The sequence below is a fragment of the Empidonax traillii genome, unplaced genomic scaffold, assembly GCF_003031625.1.
Source record: "Empidonax traillii isolate 1590-97213 ecotype Southwest subspecies unplaced genomic scaffold, ASM303162v1 scaffold615:size383937, whole genome shotgun sequence".
NCBI classification, from domain to species: domain Eukaryota; kingdom Metazoa; phylum Chordata; class Aves; order Passeriformes; family Tyrannidae; genus Empidonax; species Empidonax traillii.
Window position 1 is genome coordinate 360,377 of NW_020955808.1, and position 7,256 is coordinate 367,632.

Below are 7,256 nucleotides of genomic sequence, written 5' to 3' on the forward strand. Positions count from 1 at the left end.
CTTAAAAGTACTGCATTGTAGGTCGTCCTTTACACAGTTATTCACAAAATGAAAAAATAATAAAATACTACAAACAATATCAGTAGTTGTCCAAGAGACGAAGGATGAAGTAGTTACAAATGAGGTAGGTTTTCCTTTTTTGGCTGATTTTTAGATCTCTGTCTCGGTTTCCCTTTGCATTTTGTGAACTGAACTTTCCTGAGAAATTAGTACCATATATGCTGGCATACATGAATCAGTTGTGTCAGAATCAACACCTTACTTTTAAACTGACTTCTCCCAGAACGTCCTAGTCAGACAGAGAAAACATTACACTTACTAGTACATGAGCAAATCAGCTACTTGCTTTCTTTAAACAGAAACTAGAGGAGCTCAGCTGCATAACTACGTGATGTTAGGCAGGGCAAATAAGAAACAAAAGTGGATCCCTTTTTAAATGTCCCTTCAGTGTCCCTTCTGAAGGACCTTAGATTGGCTCCTAGAAGTTTCAAGTTCTGACAGGTTTTTTTATCTAGTTATGTCTTCCCTTATAAAGGTTATTTTAGACTTTTCAGACATTTAAGATACTCTGTTGTACTTGAGAATTGCAAGAGGAAAGTGGAAGAAATTTTGGCAAGAAAGTACATATCTTAAGGTACGGCTTCATGGTAAGGGTGAGCTGGACTAACTAGATCCTGATCTCCACAGGGGAGGTGTCATTCTCACTTTGTCCTATCTCCTGTCCCATAAGCTGATTAAACTTGTGAAGCTGGCAAAAAACTAAAAAATGTCAAAAAACATCCAACAAACTGAAACAGAACTTGGCAGTGTTAGCTTTCTGAAATGAATATTAACTAAGATACATGTTTACTCCGTAATCAGAATTAGAGAATCATAAAATGGTTTGGGTTGGAAGGCACCATCATCTAGTTCAAGACTCCCCTGGCGTGGACAGGTACACCTTCAACTAGACCAGGTTGCTCAGAGCTCCATCCAGTCTGGCCTTGAACACCTCAGGAATGGGGCAGCCACAGCTTCCCTGGGCAACCTGTTCCAGTGCCTCACCACCCTCACAGTAAAGAATTTTTTTCCCAATATCTAATCTAAACCTGTTATCTTTCAGTTTGAAGCCATTCCCCTTGTCCTGTCACTAGATGCTCTTACAAATAGTCTCTCTTCATGTTTGTTGGAGGCTCCCTTCAGGTGCTAGAAGGCTGCAATTAGGTCACCTTGAAGCCTTCTCTTTTCCAGGCTGAACAATCCCAACTTTTTCAGCCTTTTCTCGCAGGAGAGTTGCTCCATCCCTCTCATCATCTTGGTGGCCCTCCCTTGGACTTGCTCCAACGGGTCAATGTCCTTCCTGTCCTGGGGACCCCAGAGCTGGATGCAGCATTGCAGGTGGGGTCTCACAAGAGCAGAGGGACAGAATCACTTCCCTAAAAGGACCAACTTGCATTGGCCGGGAATCGAACCCGGGCCTCCCGCGTGGCAGGCGAGAATTCTACCACTGAACCACCAATGCTAGTGATTTTTTTTTTAATTATTATTATTTTTTCAGCTCATTTTACACCTTGTCTTTATTAAAAATATTTTGAATAAACAAAAAACTTTTATGCCACAAAAACCAAGGCACCAGCAATTTCTTGGATCTTCCCATCTGTTCTTCTACGGAAGAACTTTGCTTTCACAATTGCAGGTTGTTTGGGTAGCTTCCCCTTGCTTAGGGCTTCGTGTGTGTAGCATCAATGGCTGTGACCAGTGCTGCCTTGTTTTTTATGTAACTGAACCTTTTCTGTTCACTTAAAAGTGTCTGTCCTCTCTCCAAATTGAAAATAGCGCAGAACTTGTGGTTTCTTTTCAAGTGATAGTGTGTCATGCCTACTTTTCCGAAGTAAACAGTCAAAGTTCAAGGCTTGCTAATACACTGGTGACTAGTTGACGTTCAGCATGTAACAGTGGTAATAGGCTAACTAGTATGTGTGAGAAAAGCAGATTTCAGATACTGTGAAGTTACTCAGCGTAACTTGAGAGATGTAATTTTTGGATTTGCTTTTTTTACATTTTATTAAAATAATCTGCAGATAACAGCACCTGAATATCCTGTATGTTACAGCACTTAGGAAGTTAAAAATTTATGATGAGATTCTGCCCTACTTCAGATTGCAGTGGTCATTAGCAGACCTGGAGATTTACTTCCATTCCGCCTGCCTTCTTATTAAAAAGAAATGTCATGGGCCAGCAGAGTGCTGATTCCTCCTGCTGTATCAGTTGCCTGCTACTAATGTTGGAAACATTGCTTTACTTTCCCATTATAGCTTGCTGAGTTTTGATCTGCAGGTAGTAATTTTTATTCACTCTAGGAGTAAACATGTCAGTAAGTTATTTTGCACATACTTGATTTGACTGGGATGCAGTTACGTGAATGGAGAATTTGAGACACAGGGAAAACTGAAGGTGAAGAGTTAAAGCTTGAATTCATGTGAATTGGTGAGAGTCATGATCTTTCACTTTTCTATGGAGTCAAAGACATGTATGTAAATATTCAAACATTGCAGCATTCGTTGAAAGAAAAAAATTTCATTTATTAGCTGCTGGTGGTTGGTGGTCCTGTCAGGGAACTGTTCTTTGTGGATGTAGCTTACTTTGGTTGTATTTGAAGAATCTACCCTAACTGAATAATTTGATGGTTTGACTTTTAAGTTTGTTTGTTTGTTTGTTTGGTGGTGTTTTTTTTTGGGGGGTGTGTGTGTGTGTGCGTGTGTGTGTGTGTGTGTGTGTGTGTGTGTGTGTGTTTTTCCTTTCTCTTTTCATTTCCTATTTTCCTCCCCAGTTTGTGCTGTCAGGGAAAAGCTTTCTTTTGTCTTGTACTTCAAATAATGTCAGTACAAACAAGATAAAATTATCTGTCCCTTATTATGCTATTTCATATCTGGATGCATCAACTGTTTGCTTTTATGCCATCTATTCTAGGAAATTAATCTAGAGGATGAATGTTTAGTATTTGAACATTAACCTGTTGGAGTGAGTCCAGAGGAGGGCCGCAAAATTGATCAGAGGGATGGAGCAACTCTATTATGAGGAAAGGCTGAGAGCATTGGATAGTTCAGCCTGGAAAAGAGAAGGGTTCGAGGTGACCTAATTGCGGTCTTCTAGTACCTGAAGGGAGCCTACAACAGAGATGGAGAGAGGCTATTTACAAGGGCATCTAGTGACAGGACAAGGGGAAAGGCTTCAAACTGAAAGAGAACAGGTTTAGATTAGATTAGATATTGGGAAAAATTCTTTACTGTGAGGGTGGTGAGGCACTGGAACAAGTTGCCCAGGGAACAGATGCCCCACCCTGGAAGTGCTCAAGGCCAGGTTAGACAGGGCTCTGAGCAACCTGGTCTGGTTGAAGGTGTTCCTGTCCAGACCAGGGGGTTGGAACTAGATGAGCTTCAAGGTCCCCCTCTGACCCAAACCATTCTATGATTCAACATACCTGTACAAGTGATTGTAAAGCATTTAAACATATGGCACATGATGAGGAATATGTTGTGAAGTGAGAGGGTTTGAATTTAGAAAATCATTCTCATCCTTCTGTGTGTGTTTACATACCACATGTCCCCTCCCCCCCACCCCTCCCCAAAAAAGAAAACCAAAGAGTAAAACTCACCCCTCTCAAACTCCTCAAAATCAAATCACACCCCCCCCCCAGCCTAGCTCACTGCCATTTCTGTGCTGACCTCATGCTCATACAGTTTGGAGTGAAATCTGGGGGGGTTCTGTTTGAACACAGTCAGTATCATCCCTTTCTCTCTACTGAGGGATGTGTTTGAGTACAGGAATGAGTACTCAAAAGCTTTACAGACATCTCTTATTGTTCTGCTTCATCAGTGTACGCAGATCAGGGCCATGGGGTGATTAATGAAGTAGAACATAGTACAGTGGAAAGCATAGTAATCTCACTGTTAATGAGGATTATATATTTCAGTGGTATCCTCTCTAGAGAGTAAGTTCTCAGCTGTCCAAATTATGTGTAATTGTGTAATGCCAGGAGGGCTTAAACTAGTGATCTGCCTCATGCTTGGTCTCAGCATCCCATGGCTTCTGTCAGCTCTCCTGCAACATGCTGTGAAACCCAAGAGTCTACTACTGGGACAATACACCAGAGAATATCTGCACAGAATACATTTTTTTTTCGTACTCCTTCCTTTTTTTCTGGAAACACCCTGTTCCATGTGTACGTGCCGATACAAACTGAGGCAAGCTGAAGCGTGCTATGCAGATGTATGCCTTGGGAAGTAGCTGTTACGTAGAAATTTTTTTCTGAAAAACACTTGAAGGCAGTCAGGCTTTTGGATTTCATGGCTAGTTTTAGTTCATTAAATGATGAGCCACTGCCTGCAGAACACAGAACCCCCTGTGTTCCCTTGATTAAAAGTAATAACGTCTCCTTGGAGGTATACCTTATATTAAATTTCTGTGTAGTAAGAGACTCTAGGAAGCTCTTCTTCATATGAGTTAGTAGGCTCCCATTTAATAAGAAGCTGAACAAAACCATCCATAGAGGTATTTGATATACTAACATTAGACTGTGTTATACAACTTGCCCCTGCATCATCTTAATCCCCTGGCGCCTTACCTCCCTCCTGATTTCCCCTTGACCTGGGCCAGACTGCCCCCTCCAAAATAAAACCTCATTTAGAAGTATTGTTTTGCTGTCTCATAAGTATTTCTTGGTTTTTATAGTCTTTTCTAAAGAGAGATACTTTGAGTTTGTTAAATGCTGCCCTTTCAGATGCTTGAAGAAAGATAGCAGTGAACCTTGGTTGTTTTTTGGGGGGGCTGCAGTGTTGGAAAACATGGTCATAGTATCATAGAATATCTCAAGTTGGAAAGGACCCATTGAGGTCACCAGGTCCAACTCCATGCTCTAATTTGTTCATATATGAAAGGACTGAGTTTGGATTATGGGTGCAATTTGTAACACCCCAATCCTCACCCCCCAAAACAGGATTTTAAAGTATCAATTGAAACATCATACTAGATCTACCAGTTTACAGGGCTAGATGTGTGGGTATGTCAGATGGCCTCTTTGCAAGCAGAGAAGTGCTCAAGTCTCCTTGTGCTCATATCTGGTTCTGTCCGATAGCAACTGGACTGGAGCTCATGTGGTAAATCCTGCTGAGAGCTCAGTCCTGCTTACTGCAGCTGCTTTAAATGTCCTGCCATTTCAGAATGGCAGATTAACTCTGCCTGCTAGACACACTGCAGACCCTGCAGTAGGGCAGTTCACTGCCACTTCATGATGGACTGGGATTATAGTTCTGTATTGCTTGTGAAAAGATGAAAAGACCTAGGAGCTCAAAAAAATACTTCTTTTTTTGTCTGGATAAGTGATGCATACTCTTTTGGACCTGTCTTTCAAAAATGTGCTTTTATAGACTGAGATAAGATCAAATAAGTGTAGCTTGAAGGGGTATAAAAGTGAAAATTAAGGATAGATTGATAAGGTCTATGTTTCCTGATAGATACTTATGTTTCTTTTTATTTAAAAAGTCCTTATACACTTCATAGAGATTCTTTTGCAGCGTAAATCATATGGTTAAAATATTGCTGCAGCACAAATAGTTCTGCTGAGTTCTCAGTGTTGTCACTGAACATGTTCAAGGATGTGATACTTTTGAATATATTTGCCTACAGTTTGTTTTAGAATACTTCTGTAGTTAAACATGTTAAGACAGTTGCAGTTTGAAGTTGCTGTGTTGTTTTCCATTTAATGTGAAGCTTTTTCCTGATATTTGTTCTTAGGGAAGAGCAGATGTTCCTCCACAAAGTGTTTTGGTGTAGGACTTTAAAGATAAAACCTTCCATCTATTTGAAAAAAACACATTTATATTTTGGAGTGTTGGATTTTTCAGAGTTATTGACTCTTCATGAACATGTTCTTTGCTTTCTACTTTTTAAAAAACGAATAAAGCTTTTGAGTGTTTTTTCTTGTTTGTTTGTTCTAAGATTGAGTGACTGTTAACTAGGAATTGGTTGACTACAAACTGTAAAGAGATTTCAGTTAGCTGCTTCAGAGGGGTGGGGTTTTTTTGTAAGTTTCCAAAACAAGCAAGTATTCTTTCTCAAACTTATAAAAATAATAATTTAAAAAAAAATCAAAATCAAAGCTGTGATTCCCACCCAAAGGAATAGACAACCTCTTTCCCCTTCATACACCCACTCCCAACTTAAACAAACCATCTTTTTGTACTTGTAGGAATTGAATTACTTCTAGTATGGATTTATGCTATGGAATGGTGCATTGGAATATGGATGAGTCAGGACACCAGGACACAATTCAGCAGAGCTGTTTCAGTGTTCATCTGTGCAGGTGAAAAAGTGTTATGTATCTGTGCTCTGCATTAGGAAAGAACAGGTTTGATTTAGGATACGCAGTTGAGAAGACAGCAGTAAGAGTGAGGGTATCTGATATTTTTGTTTTGACTTTGTGCTTCCTATATGAATAATTTAGTTTATGGTCATTTGTGTATGGCAGCAGAGAGGCCTTCAATGGCTTGGAAGTGAAAAGTTGCATACATATCTTAGAATGAAAATATATTTACTGAGCGGAAACAAACTACTTTTAAACGCTTGTCAGCACTATCTGAGAATACTCTTTTTTTAGTCTATGAATTATTGAACTATTAGTCTAGTCCAGAATTTTCTGGACTGAGAAAGGCAGTGAGAGGAACTGAATGTGGCCTTCTATTTCTCTGCAGCTAGGTGATAAATACAGTCTTCACAGTTGCACAGTGTGGCTGGTGGTATTGGCACCAAGCTTATGAACAGTATGTTACTTGTTCTATTTTGTTCAAGTTCGTTTGTTGGGATGGCACCAGTCCAGCTTCATTACTACAGTTTTCGTCATACAAGAAGTAGGAGTGAAAGAAGAAAAAAGAACAAGGAAAGCAGTGGCATGACATGAAGGTTAAGTTATGGATAACACCTTAAAGAGTCAGTTTTCCCCATGCATTTTACGATGGGACAAGGAGATTGAGGTATGCGAGGGATGAAGAGGGAAAGAGTGAAATGAAGCTCTGAATTTTATCTGCTGGAGTGAAGGTTGCATTTTTCTAAGGTTGGCTTAAGCGAGGAAAAAGTACTGCTACTCGCATCGTACCTGGAACAGAGAGAGAGACATGAATGGGGGAGAGACATGAGGCTAATTGCAGCTAACAGCAAGGCTTTTTTACCTCTTCAACAGGAAAACAAATAAATGAGGGATTTTCTTTTTAGGAAGCCTGGTT

General features: G+C 40.1%; 1 non-coding gene across 1 annotated transcript; it reads right to left on the reverse strand.

Annotated features, from left to right (window-relative positions):
• Positions 1 to 1,430: 1,430 nt before the first annotated feature.
• TRNAG-GCC lies at positions 1,431 to 1,501 on the reverse strand. The gene has a single exon. It is a non-coding gene; the product is annotated as a tRNA-Gly (tRNA).
• Positions 1,502 to 7,256: the final 5,755 nt, after the last annotated feature.